Source organism: Aethina tumida, chromosome 5 (genome assembly GCF_024364675.1).
Source record: "Aethina tumida isolate Nest 87 chromosome 5, icAetTumi1.1, whole genome shotgun sequence".
NCBI lineage: Eukaryota > Metazoa > Arthropoda > Insecta > Coleoptera > Nitidulidae > Aethina > Aethina tumida.
Window position 1 is genome coordinate 20,156,058 of NC_065439.1, and position 14,898 is coordinate 20,170,955.

The following is a 14,898-nucleotide window of genomic DNA, read 5'->3' on the forward strand; positions in this document are numbered from 1 at the left end:
CATATTTTTCATTGATTTCATAGATTTCACAGATTTCATAGATTTCATAAATTTCATAAATTTCATAGATTTCATAGATTTCATAGATTTCATAGATTTCATAGATTTCATAGATTTCATAGATTTCATAGATTTCATAGATTTCATAGATTTCATAGATTTCATAGATTTCATAGATTTCATAGATTTCATAGATTTCATAGATTTCATAGATTTCATAGATTTCATAGATTTCATAGATTTCATAGATTTCATAGATTTCATAGATTTCATAGATTTCATAGATTTCATAGATTTCATAGATTTCATAGATTTCATAGATTTCATAGATTTCATAGATTTCATAGATTTCATAGATTTCATAGATTTCATAGATTTCATAGATTTCATAGATTTCATAGATTTCATAGATTTCATAGATTTCATAGATTTCATAGATTTCATACCCTTCATAGATTCTTGGATATCATAGATTTCACAGTTTTCAGAGATTTTATGGAGGTCTCATATATCACAGCTTTCATAGAGACACAGATTTCATAAATTTCATAAATTTCATATTTTTCTTTGATTTTATTTAAAATTTCATGAGTTTTAAACATTATCAGTATCATACTTTGTGTCACAGACGGTTTTTGTAATCATGTGCACATCCTCTTTATTCAGTCACACATAAACCGAATTAGCATAGATGGATGATAAAATAAATTGCTAAAATAATAAAACCAGCTGGACAAACTATTATCTGGTGTACATGATCAAGGTTTCCATATAATTACCATTATTGCACACATCAATCTGGCAGATTTATGCGTTGGATTTTTCAATGTCTAAAAAAAAATATCAACACAACATGTAATTTGCGTTCAGGTGGATATTGAAATTGCAGAATGTTTGTTATTAATAATACAATATAAAATGCTGTCACACTTTTCATTTTAATTATCTATTAGTATCAAGGATTTTCACGTTATTAACATGAGAATTGGGACCGAAGCAGATCGCGTAACATTATTAACAGGTTGACTTGTTTATATTATTGTGAAATTTTATGAATTACAAGTTACAATACACAATTTAAATTGGAATCCAATTTACCGTTTCCTGTTTTTCGGACCACACGTGCAGGATCGAATAAACAAAAGCAAAATATCAACCAATTTCACATCAAAATGCTGTTAAATCAATCCATTTTTTCCAAATGTAATTCAATCCACCGCGACACTACCTGTTTCCCTTTTTGGTAATGGAATCCTAGTCGAGTGGATCCCCGTAAAAAAATCGGATTCTTCAATGGTCGAATCAAAACGCACCGTAAACAATCATGTTCCTCAATACGTTCTCACAAAAAAACATAAAGGTTTTCGTTCAGACAGTAAACGCTTCCGTTCTGAAAATCTAATTGATGAAAATTATCGGTCCATTGTACATTCAATTGCGAAAACGTCGGATTTGTGGATTTATGGGGCAAAAGTGAGGATTGGAAAGTTGGAATTGCGAAAAATATGATCGCATTGTGGCAGGATGGGATCTCCCGATAAAATCGGACGGGGTATTAAAATCTGTGTTTTTTTTTTGTCGAGGAAAAAATCAATTACACAGAAAATACGTAGACGTATAAAGAAAGTAACAACAGTAGGGTTTCCTGCTGACACACAATATTCATCTTCTTGCGGTGCTCTGAATATTATTTAATTGTCGTTTTACTCGAAATTATAATTCGTATCAGTTGTTCGTTACACAACCGGTTTGAGAGGAAGCCGTCCATATTATTACCAGTCACTGAAATGAATAGGTTCGGTTACTTATATTACATAAGGTTTTTTATTTTCTTCGATTATAATGCATGCAACTTGTGTTTAGATAATGCGGAATAAGCATCATTACCGATGAATGATTGGCACTGGATGTGGGTAGGAAATATTACTCTGGCATTGTGTAGCATGTTAGCCAACAAATTATCGATAAAAATCTGGATGGAAATTGAATGAAGTAGATCAATAGATACATTTCATACTAATACATACATTTCATACTCTAATACAGTGATTAATTTAGTTTTCTAAACTTCCCAGTCCATGTCAAGACAGTTATTTTAGGCATTTAAATCCAATGTTATCTTTGTCCTAATTAATATATCAACAACAAAGTGTGTACCTCGGTTGTAGATTGCGTAAAATCTCCAAGTAACATTAGTACATAACTGTAACGATAATGCGCACGTAGTAACACCTAAAAGCAGTTGAACCTTATTTAATGAGCATAATTGCATTGTCCATCACTGTATTTACGTAAACTGGTTTTCTTCATATCTAGTTCTTTCTTGGACGTCATGTTTTTAGGCCTTCCTGGTTTGTTTATCGTCATAAATTACCCATTCACATTTAGTACCTGAATCAAATCTAAACGTAGCATATTGTCGGGTTTAATGTTAACGTCGGAAGCAAAAAAGCCATAGAAGCCTTAATTTCACGCTGAAAAAGTGCATGTTGCATTATCCAACTGGTTGTGTTTCCGTTCGGCATCAGCTGTGTCTGGATACTTGGGATGAAAACTGTACGTGGTCAATTGGATAGCTGTAGGAGTTTTAAACTGACGAATTATATGGACTTAATTCATTTTGAAGCTACCAATAACCAATTCTAAAAATGTTTCAATGCTAATATTCCCCAAAATATGTTATAAAATGATTCCTCCCTCATATTATTTTATGAAATGTTGAAACAAATTTTTTTTCCGAATATACGACAAGTCGTAATCCTTCAAGCTTCTAGAATTACATTTTGGATTTGTGCTTGGGATCGTTTTTATGTTAAAACATATTTTTCAATATATGGAAGCAAATTGTTATTTAATATATTCTTGTGCATAAATCAGTTTGAGGGGGCTTACGCCAGAAGGATTGAAGCATCCTCATAGCATAAATGAACTGCCACCATGTTTCAATAACTAACTCTTTGTGTAGTTTTGTCCTTGTAGGATGTTTAACATAAGCAGAACCATGTTTATTTTTATAAATTAAGTTTAGACTAGACAACTAGAAACTACTAGTTCTCACTGTTTTGTATTCCATTGAATATGATCCTAAGAAAGTCAAAAAAAGAAAGTCCTATTTCTTCCAGGTTGGCTTCAATTTCAGTTGACGATAAGATTGAATTGTTTTTTGACACTAGTTGCCACTTGACTAGTTTCTCTAGCGATTGACTTATTTACCCGTAAACTGTTAGCCATCTCTTCTTGTTCCTCTCGGTCTTAGTAACGGTGAATTATAATTTTTCTTAGTTTCCCTTCGATCAGTGATTGAATAATTATAATAAGCAAAAGACCTCTATTAAATAATCGATTGAAATTCACAGATGGAATCTTTAAAGATGTCTTTTTTAATCTTTTTGTGACGAATTTCATAAAACCAACAGAGGAGTTGGTGAGCTCCTAGATGGTCATTAGCAAACTAACAATTCATTTCCATCCTCAGTATAGTCCATATTTATAAGGTAATATGGAATAATTTTCACATAAATCCTTGGGAAAAGTTTGAACGTTTTGACATAAACCATTGTAAAGTATTCATCTCTTCTTGTTTCTCTAGGTCTTAGTAGCGGTGAATTATAATTTACCTTAGTTTCCCTTCGTCCAGTGATTGAATAATTATAATAAGCAAAAGACCTCTATTAAATAATCGATTGAAATTCACAGATGGGATCTTTAAAAATGTCTTTTTTAATCTTTTTGTGACGAATTTCATAAAAATTAATAAAACAATCACTGCATAGATAGTATTGGCAGAGAGTAGAGTAACTTTTATAAAATTTAAATAATTTTTGTCCCGGTTATTAAGTTCAAAAAATGCATTTTGGATATTAATTTTACATTATTAATTTTAACAATTACATAGTTAAACAATAAAAAAATATAGTGTTTAATTTTAATGATGAATCTATCTTAATTTATAAAAGTTTATTTTATAAACCAGTTCTAATAGAACAGAGGAGTTGGTGAGCTCCTAGATGGTCATTAGCAAACTAACGATTCATTTCCATCCTCAGTATAGTCCATATTTATAAGGTAATATGGAATAATTTTCACATAAATCTTTGGGAAAAGTTTGAACGTTTTGACATAAACCATTGTAAAGTATTCATCTCTTCTTGTTTCTCTAGGTCTTAGTAGCGGTGAATTATAATTTACCTTAGTTTCCCTTCGTCCAGTGATTGAATAATTATAATAAGCAAAAGACCTCTATTAAATAATCGATTGAAATTCACAGATGGGATCTTTAAAGATGTCTTTTTTAATCTTTTTGTGACGAATTTCATAAAAATTAATAACACAATCACTGCATAGATAGTATTGACAGAGAGTAGAGTAACTTTTATAAAATTTAAATAATTTTTGTCCCGGTTATTAAGATCAAAAAATGCATTTTGGAAATTAATTTCATATTATTAATTTTAACAATTACATAGTTATACAATAAAAAAATAAAGTGTTTAATTTTAATGATGAATCTATCTTAATTTATAAAAGTTCATTTTATAAACCAGTTCTAATAGAACAGAGGTGTTGGTGAGCTCCTAGATGGTCATTAGCAAACTAACGATTCATTTCCATCATCAGTATAGTCCATATTTATAATGTAATAAATATGGAACAATTTTCACATAAATCCTTGGGAAAAGTTTGAACGTTTTTACATAAACCATTGTAAAGTATCCATCTCTTCTTGTTACTCTCGGTCTTAGTAGCGGTGAATTATAATTTTTCTTAGTTTTCCTTCGACCAGTGATTGAATAATTATAATAAGCAAAACACCTCTATTAAATAATCGATTGAAATTTACAGATGGGATCTTTAAAAATGTCTTTTTTTATCTTGTTGTGACGAATTTCATAAAAATTAATAAAACAATCACTACATATATAGTATCGGCAGAGAGTAGAGTAACTTTTATAAAATTTAAATAATTTTTGTCCCGGTTATTAAGTTCAAAAAATGCATTTTGGATATTAATTTCACATTATTAATTTTAACAATTACATAGTTAAACAATAAAAAAATAAAGTGTTTAATTTTAATGAAGAATCTATCTTAATTTATAAAAGTTTATTTTATAAACCAGTTCTAATAGAACAGAGGAGTTGGTGAGCTCCTAGATGGTGATTAGCAAACTAACGATTCATTTCCATCATCAGTATAGTCCATATTTATAAGGTAATATGGAATAATTTTCACATAAATCCTTGGGAAAAGTTTGAACGTTTTGACATAAACCATTGTAAAGTATTCATCTCTTCTTGTTTCTCTAGGTCTTAGTAGCGGTGAATTATAATTTACCTTAGTTTCCCTTCGTCCAGTGATTGAATAATTATAATAAGCAAAAGACCTCTATTAAATAATCGATTGAAATTCACAGATGGGATCTTTAAAGATGTCTTTTTTAATCTTTTTGTGACGAATTTCATAAAAATTAATAACACAATCACTGCATAGATAGTATTGACAGAGAGTAGAGTAACTTTTATAAAATTTAAATAATTTTTGTCCCGGTTATTAAGATCAAAAAATGCATTTTGGAAATTAATTTCATATTATTAATTTTAACAATTACATAGTTATACAATAAAAAAATAAAGTGTTTAATTTTAATGATGAATCTATCTTAATTTATAAAAGTTCATTTTATAAACCAGTTCTAATAGAACAGAGGTGTTGGTGAGCTCCTAGATGGTCATTAGCAAACTAACGATTCATTTCCATCATCAGTATAGTCCATATTTATAATGTAATATGGAACAATTTTCACATAAATCCTTGGGAAAAGTTTGAACGTTTTTACATAAACCATTGTAGAGTATCTTAAATTACCATTACAAAGGAAATTCATTACCGACACAACCTTATCCTGAACCGTGCAAGAATTTTGGGCCACAACAAGTACAGAGTGCAATAAATTGTACATTACACTATTAGTACCTGACCTGTTGGTTGTTCACTTTCCAGACCCAAACAAAAAACATTGAACTTGAAACTGTAATTAACACAGCAGACAATTAATTCATTAACAGCTCTTCTTGGGACACGGCAAAACGGCGACGATATCGTTCCCCTTTCCCTTTATTTTCTGTAAAATTAAAACACGACTAGTAAGTATCGGATTAAAGCCAGAATTAATTTCCTGCGACCGTGTTTTAGACAGTTCGTGCCCTTCCGGTCATTACGGTCGACTTAAGAACGAACAAAAGACGGCATTCCATGCATTCCTTCCCACAGCTCGTAAGTTTCACGGAAAGCCTGTCGCGAATATATCGCCTCATCAACACCGCCACGTTATGCGTTTGGTATCTGTTATAATTATTGAAAGGCCTTAAGACTGCGGGGAAGACAATCCGCATTTTTGTTGTGGCGCCTTTAGTGTGCACTGGCAGTTGGTAACCGAGTATAAATTTTCAGCTTCCTATTTGTGTAAGTAATCTCGAATGCAAGGAACGAGGAATGTCAAATATTAACTGGGTAAGAAGTAATTAAACCGCTTTATGGCAACAGTGATTTGAATGACAAATGAGAATTTTATATGCTTCCAGCCATAAAGGAAGCTTTCGATTGATAATTTTAGCTTTGTCACTTACGGTTGATAATCAATACAACGGAACGAGGGAGTTTTTTTTCCCACATTACTAATCGGCATTTAATGTTTCCTTCTGATAAAAAAACGGAGGACGGTTGTTTTCCGATGAAATATCACCCCCCTTGTGTTTACTTTCAGATCCTAAAACCAGTATTAGTGTCACCTAATGTGGATAATTTTACCCTTGCGGGATATGAACACAAAAAATCGGTAATGAGCGGCTGAGTGATTGTTCAAACAGGAGTAATAAGCGCACGTGGCTCACGTACGTTGGGCATATTCGTGATAAAAGGGAAAATATGTATTGCATCATTACATGGCCTTTTTGTTTATTAAAATATTTCAACATTTGAGTAAATTCAAAATGAAGGGTTTTTAATGGAATAAAGTAGGTTTTTTATTAAATTTAGCATTGTCTAAAATTGACACATACAGTAATGGCCATAATTATAGCAACTTTTTTTAAAATATATATCTTATAGAAAACATGGGGACTTACGTTTATAATCAAACTCGTCATAAACATTTTATAAATTGATCTCATCACAGCAATTCAAGAAGTATATACTATAGACTTGTATATTCGAAAAATAGTCCAGTCTGTGCTACAGACCCAACATTATAAAATAATAGGAATATTACTCAAAGTGTTAATATTAAATTAAATAACAAAACTTTAATCATTAAAATCCTTTTTAAAATTAATGTTGTTATACTCATGTTCAGCTCAATTCAAGAAAATATATGTAAGAATTTATAACATAAGAATATAGTAGATTTTTAATACATTATAAAAAACGGTTTTATATAGTTTTGTAAAAAAAATAGAAGTTGTTATATCTTCCAGCATTTTATTATCAATAATAATAAACTGGACAATAAATTGTCGTGCCTAAAATGATTTGAAAATAACATTATTCTACGACTTTTTTCTTTTGAATAAAGTTTCAAAAGTATATAAGACATTAGATAGACTTAACAGCTTAATTCGTATCCAACAGATCTCAAGTTCATTTTTGTATTTTACCCTCAGTTATACATTTGTAAACATGTTTATCACGTTTTAATCTGGGAATTAAAACGCAAATTTTTTCTTTGAAATTACATATTTTATTATTAATTTTACTGATAAAAGACATCAGAATCATTAGTATTTCTCATATTTTAGATGTAAAACATGTTTTAGTAAATTGTCTTTTAGCTATTATTCCTTAAAATCAAAATTATATATTTTATGAATAATTTTACAGTTAAAAGGCACCTTAGTCCATTTTTTCAGATAATCTTAACAGCTTAATTCGTAATATTAACAAGATCTCAAGTTCATTTTTGACTTTTACTCCCAGTTATACATTTGTAAACATGTTTATCACGTTTTAATCTGGGAATTAAAACGCAAATTTTTTCTTTGAAATTACATATTATATTATTAATTTTACTGATAAAAGACATCATAATCATCAGTATTTCCCATATTTTAGATGTAAAACATGTTTTAGTAAATTGTCTTTTAGCTATTTTTCCCTAAAATCGAAATTATATATTTTATGAATAATTTTACAGTTAAAAGGCACCTTAGTCCATTTTTTCAGATAATCTTAACAGCTTAATTCTTAATATTAACAAGATCTCAAGTTCATTTTTGTCTTTTACCCTCAGTTATACATTTGTAAACATGTTTATCACGTTTTAATCTGGGAATTAAAACGCAAATTTTTTATTTGAAATTACATATTTTATTATTAATTTTACTGATAAAAGACATCATAATCATCAGTATTTCTCATATTTTAGATGTAAAAAATGTTTTAGTAAATTGTCTTTTAGATATTATTCCCTAAAACCGAAATTATATATTTTATGAAAAATTTTACAGTTAAAAGGCACCTTAGTCCATTTTTTCATATAGTCTTATTCTTAATATCAACAAGATCAAGTTCATTTTTGTCTTTTACGCTCAGTTATACATTTTTAAAGATTTTTTATCAGGTTTTATTCTGTTTGTGGAAACTAAAAATTGGTGTGATTTTTATTTTCATATTAAAATATATTTTTTTTTTCTTGGAAATTGTATATTTTATTATTTATTTTACTAATAAAGGACACCAAAGTCCGATTTTTCTCATTTTTTTAGATGTAAAAAACGTTTTAGTAAATTGTCTTTTTGCTATTATTCCCTAAAATCGAGTTATTAATAAAAAATATGCTATTCGGAAGTTTAAAAAATATATGAGACACCAGATAAGCTTAACTTATATTTTAGACTTTTACGTATTATTCCCTAAAATCGAGTTATAAATAAAAAATATGTTTACGTTTCCGCCTTGTAGAAAAATGTTTAGCAGTGTTATCCCGTTTACTTTTAACATGCATTTCTACTTTCTTTTTAGCTAAAATGGCAATTACTTTACAAACTTTTATTAGTTAATTTACAACATTCACTGTACAGAAATGGTTATATTATAATAATATTTTTTATGCATCCTGTTTGAGAACAATTTATATTCTGCAAATAATTCTTTTTCGCATTCTTGTTTCTCCGATTATTATCGTAAATAAAACTCACGCAATAATAATTTAACATAAAAACTGTAGAAAGTGAAAACCACTTTTAAAACATTAATTCAATAAAATTCTAAAGTAAGCGTAGTGCAAATAATATAAGAGTTAATTATAGAAAAACAATAATGTGAACGTTTAAAATTAAAAAGTAATTTTTTGTATGTCAAATCTGCGTAAGCCAAGAACAATACGAATAATGTTGGTCGAGGTTTCAACGTGAATTCCACTCCAAATTGTGAGGAGTTTCCGATGACTTGTGTTGAGTGTATACTGTTTCGATTTCTACTTATAGTTACAACCATTGTTTGGCTTAATTGCTTGCAATTTCTCAGGATGTTCCTAATAAGCTTAATTAAATTTCAATGACAACAAACAAATTGATACTGTTAAAAATTTAAATAAACAACAACTAGTCCGCGGAATATTAATTCCTCCAGTTTCAACACGTCAAAAATAAGTTACGGACCCAAACTCCCACTCGGTTACACAGTTAATTGTGGAAATTTATGCGCCCAATTTGATCTCCGTTCCAAACGACATTGGCGGGTCCATTTCTTGGCGGCGAGACGTCCGTCACCTGCCCACACGTATTCAGCTGCGCGAGCGGCTACTTACGCCGGACATCAACAACAATAACCCTTTTTAGGCCTTCGGGGGCCGCGGCACCACGGCTCTGCGTCCGAGTGTGCGGGCGTCCCATCTGCCTGTCGCGTGGCACACGTGGCCAGGTAGATATTCCACCGAAGGTCGAGAGACTGTCTGTTGCAACTTTTCTGAACTTTCGAAATGTGTATTGGAATACTAATTGGTTACGATGATTGTTTTGATTCATTGGAACTCGAAACAATGGTTCTATTAGAAGTGGAATAAGTAATTGTGAGAATATTATGTAATTTGCATCCACAGTTCAAGATTGATGACTTTGATCTACTGACTTTCCGAATGAACTTCGGGTTAAACATATATAATAAATAGTGTAAATACTTCTTTCTTATGTCCTCCAGGTTTAAAACGTTTTTGCAATCGCTGTGCTGAATCTCTTTGATTGTCGGTCGCCGAAAAGTACCTAAATTTCACCGCACGTCGAAGGCCGGATGGGATTGGAAAAGAGCAACAACGTGCCGAAGAACATCTGCCCGGGGTGAGCGACATGTGCACTTCGAATTCCTTTTTGCCAGGTGCCCGACGTTTTTCCTACCCAAGCCTCCTTTCAATCTCCTTCGGTTTTTGGGTTAGTTTATGTTCTATTCATCGCCCGCATCTGATGTGCTTGAGGATTGAAAGGATTTGCTTTCGATTTCGTTTCAAAGTTTAATGTTTCAAAACAAACACTAATTATATGAGACAATTATGTAGAAAATAAAGTAAAAACTGCGTGACATTAAATGAGCAGTATAATGCTGGACAAGAAAAGTAATTCTATGAAACTTTAATTTAGATACACATCTGACAACATTCTTTCATTCACGATTGTTATTAAGATACTGGAATATTTATTAACTTTAGGTAACTGCTGTTGCATTACGGACAATGAAAGTGACAGAACGAGAAAAATTAGAAGATTATCTGGTAATGAGTTTTATATTGATGTAGTCTTTTATTATATTATGCAGTTACTTACAAAGAATGGTGAAAAGATAAGATTAGTATAATCCAAAAAATTTACTTTTAACAAATATTATATTATTTGTATTTTTTAAATTATGTTTTTTTCAATAAAATAAATGTTTGTAATATGTAATTACATGAGAATTTAGAATGAGATAATTTTAATGAAGTTGAATAATAATATATGTACACAAGATTCAAAAATATATGAGATATCAGATAGTCTTAACAGATTAGACCAATTTTTCTCATTCTTCAGATGTAAAAAATATTTTAATAAATTGTCTTTTAGCTATTATTCCTTAAAATCGAAATTACATATTTTATGAATAATTTTACAGTTAAAAGGCACCTTAGTCCATTTATTAATAAAAAATATATTGTACACTTTTTATTTTCATATTAAAATGCAATTTCTTTCTTTGAAATTATATATTTTATGAATAATATTCCTGTTAAAAGACACCGTAGTCCAATTTTTCTCATATTTATTATTTTAATTTTACAAAATTGTATAATTTTATAAATAACACAAAATTGTGACAACATAAAATTTCATAATATACTTTTAACAAATATTATATTATTTGTACTTTTTTAATTATGTTTTTTCAATATAATAAGTGTTTGTAATATGTAATTAAATAAGAATTTAGAATGAGATAATTTTAATGAAGTTGAATAATAATATATGTACACAAGATTCAAAAATATATGAGATATCAGATAGTCTTAACAGATTAGACCAATTTTTCTCATTCTTCAGATGTAAAAAATATTTTAATAAATTGTCTTTTAGCTATTATTCCTTAAAATCGAAATTATATATTTTATGAATAATTTTACAGTTAAAAGGCACCTTAGTCCATTTATTAATAAAAAATATATTGTACACTTTTTATTTTCATATTAAAATACAATTTCTTTCTTTGAAATTATATATTTTATGAATAATATTCCTGTTAAAAGACACCGTAGTCCAATTTTTCTCATATTTATTATTTTAATTTTACAAAATTGTATAATTTTATAAATAACACAAAATTGTGACAACATAAAATTTCATAATATACTTTTAACAAATATTATATTATTTGTACTTTTTAATTATGTTTTTTCAATATAATAAGTGTTTGTAATATGTAATTAAATAAGAATTTAGAATGAGATAATTTTAATGAAGTTGAATAATAATATATGTACTCAACGTTCAAAAGTATATATATAAGTATTTTTCATATGTAAAAAATATTTTAGTAAATTGTATAATTTTATAAATAACACAAAATTATGACAACATAAAATTTCAAAATTTTCCAATAAATAACTTAATTAAAGGTGTATATAAAACTATGAAATAAAAAATACATTTTATTGAAATTTTAAAAATGTGTGCAATAAAATTTTATCTTAAAATCATTAAAAGAAATATATTTTTGTCTAATCAAACATTTTTAAATTTTACTTATTTGTGAAAATTAATTTGAACTACATATTTTACAAAATTACAATAAATTTTATATTAATTCGGGACCAACCAATAAGTAAATAATACTTGAAATAATTAAATAATATAACAAATACAAACACACAATTGCTCATTGTGTGACTTTCAAATTGAGATAATCTTTTATTATAATTACAAATTAACAATAAAATTGAAATAACTTTTTAATATTATGCATTTAATTCTTGAAAAACGGTAAAAGAATAATGTAAAATTATATTAAATTGAATAACTTGAATATTTTATATTAATTTGTAAAAATGGAATTAAGAATTTCAGTAATTCAACTTTCTATAAATAAATACTATTTGTTGAGTTAGAATATATATTTTTAATGTAATTAAATAATATTAAAAGTATATATATATATTAAGTATTTAATTTATTTTTTTTTTTCATTACAAAATTGTATATTTTTCAAGTGTGGACTAAAAAATTTACAAAATTTTGATAAAATTACAAATTTTTGTCAACAATTCAGATTTCTTACAGTAAATATTATTTAAAATAATTAAAATTCCTAAAAATGAAAATAATAAAAATTATTTGAAAATTAAATAAATTTAGATAAATTGTCTAATTTATAGATAATTATTATAATAATTAATTTTAATATATTTTATTTTTAAATAAATCTTTTCAAATTAGAAATTCAATTAAAATATTATTCAATATCGTTTTTAAATTGCAATGTTTTTATTTTAATTGTCCAATTTGAGCTAGTACAAGGTGTCTTGTATAACCAGCATTGATTGTTTTCGTCCTGAATTTATAAATCGTGGCATGTGTTTCCTAAGACACTACATATTAACCTGTTTCTTTTTCACCGGCAGATGCTCTTAATCAATTCGAAGGCAGATGCTCTTATGTAAAGCACCAATCAAGGCTGGACCACGGAATGTAATCACACTAAATGCGGACACCACGAAACGACCAAAGCAAGAGTGTCACATCTTTTTTATACAACTATTGCACCTGTGAGACCTGAATTAATTGGACTCACCCGTTAATGTGGAAGTACAGGGGTAGCGACATCATCCAAAACAATGAAAGAAACAAACACCACAAAACCAATTCGAGAGGGCACACTATTGTTGCACAATTTACAAATCTTCGATCGATTCGAATCTCGTTATCGTAATTTCCGTTGAACTTCACGTCCGCATAAACAAGTCTTATCTCGCTGTTGGCCTTAACGGCACCGCAACGCACAAATATAGAAACGGAACGGGTGGCGTGGAACAAGGGCCGCACTTGTAAACGAATAAGTTTGTAAGTTGGACGCGTGAAGCCAAATGTTAGCATTTGTCGGGCATGCGACTTATCTGTTGGCTATAAATACCGTTTTTGATATGGAGAGTTTCTGGTTTCAAAAACTGTTTGTTGTTGTAATTATTACATCGACAATTCCTCGTAATTTCTGACTTGTTGTAGTTGTTTTATTGCGTGGTCACATTTACACAGGTACTGGTTGTAAATCATCGTAACATTAACAAATATAATTTGCCATCGGTTCAAGTTTTTGTTCAAAGGTTTTGGTAATTGAAACAGGCTTACAAATATTTAGCTTTCTGGCACTTTCGTTATCAAAATGATAGCCTTTTTAAGATCTAAGACATGATGATGAGTCATGATAGTCCATTGTGTCATGAAATTTCATTTACAGTCATAAAAAAAGATTTTTAGAAGCAATTGTATGATATATGTTTATTTTTACCACGATTTAAATGGTTTAAATAATTGATACCTTTATAATTTATCATTTTGCGTTTGTTATTTATCCAGCACAAAAAAATCTTCTTACAAATTCAATAGAATAATAGAAAGAATGGTGTATAAAATGAAAGAATGAACGACTTAACTGTTATGTTTAATTAATCTCAGAATATAATACAAGATGATAACAGACGTTTAAATTCAATAAATGTAAATCAGCTTTGTATTATTACACATAATTACAATATTAACCGATATTTGCAATTTACCGGTTCAACAAATTGGTAGTTGTGTTAAACGGAGTTCTAACGTATTTAATGCCACGACTAGAAAATATTTCATTTTTAAATTTTTCTCACAATCAGCCACTTAAAAGTGTCAACATTATTAAGGAAAAGCTTTCATTGAAGTACCGTTGATAACAACTTTATGCCAATCAGTTTACAGTTCACCCATCTTCGAAAACTGTTACTCCATTCGTCTTGCAACTGATTAACTGGAGCTGTTCAGATTGTGTTTGATCAGTAATAAATTTTAATTGGGGAGTAATTGTTTGCATATCGGTTAGGACTGTTAACGCCATATGGTCGGTACGTTTTTTTTTGAAAAGTATCTGCCGGTAACGCACAGGTGAAGTTACCGAACTGGAGTGCCTGTCTTGGTTTTTATCTACGGTTTTAGTTCAGCGATTGCGATAGTAAATGACTTTATTGGATAAATTGGAAGGTGTCGACTGTAACGCCCATAATACGAAAGGAATTGGAGGAGTGATACGGTTTAAAAACAATTCTCTTCGGGGTCAGTGTATGTTCTTCATGGATTCACATATTCATATTTTTATGGTCCGCTAAACAATTGCAGATGTGAATGTGTGCCCTCC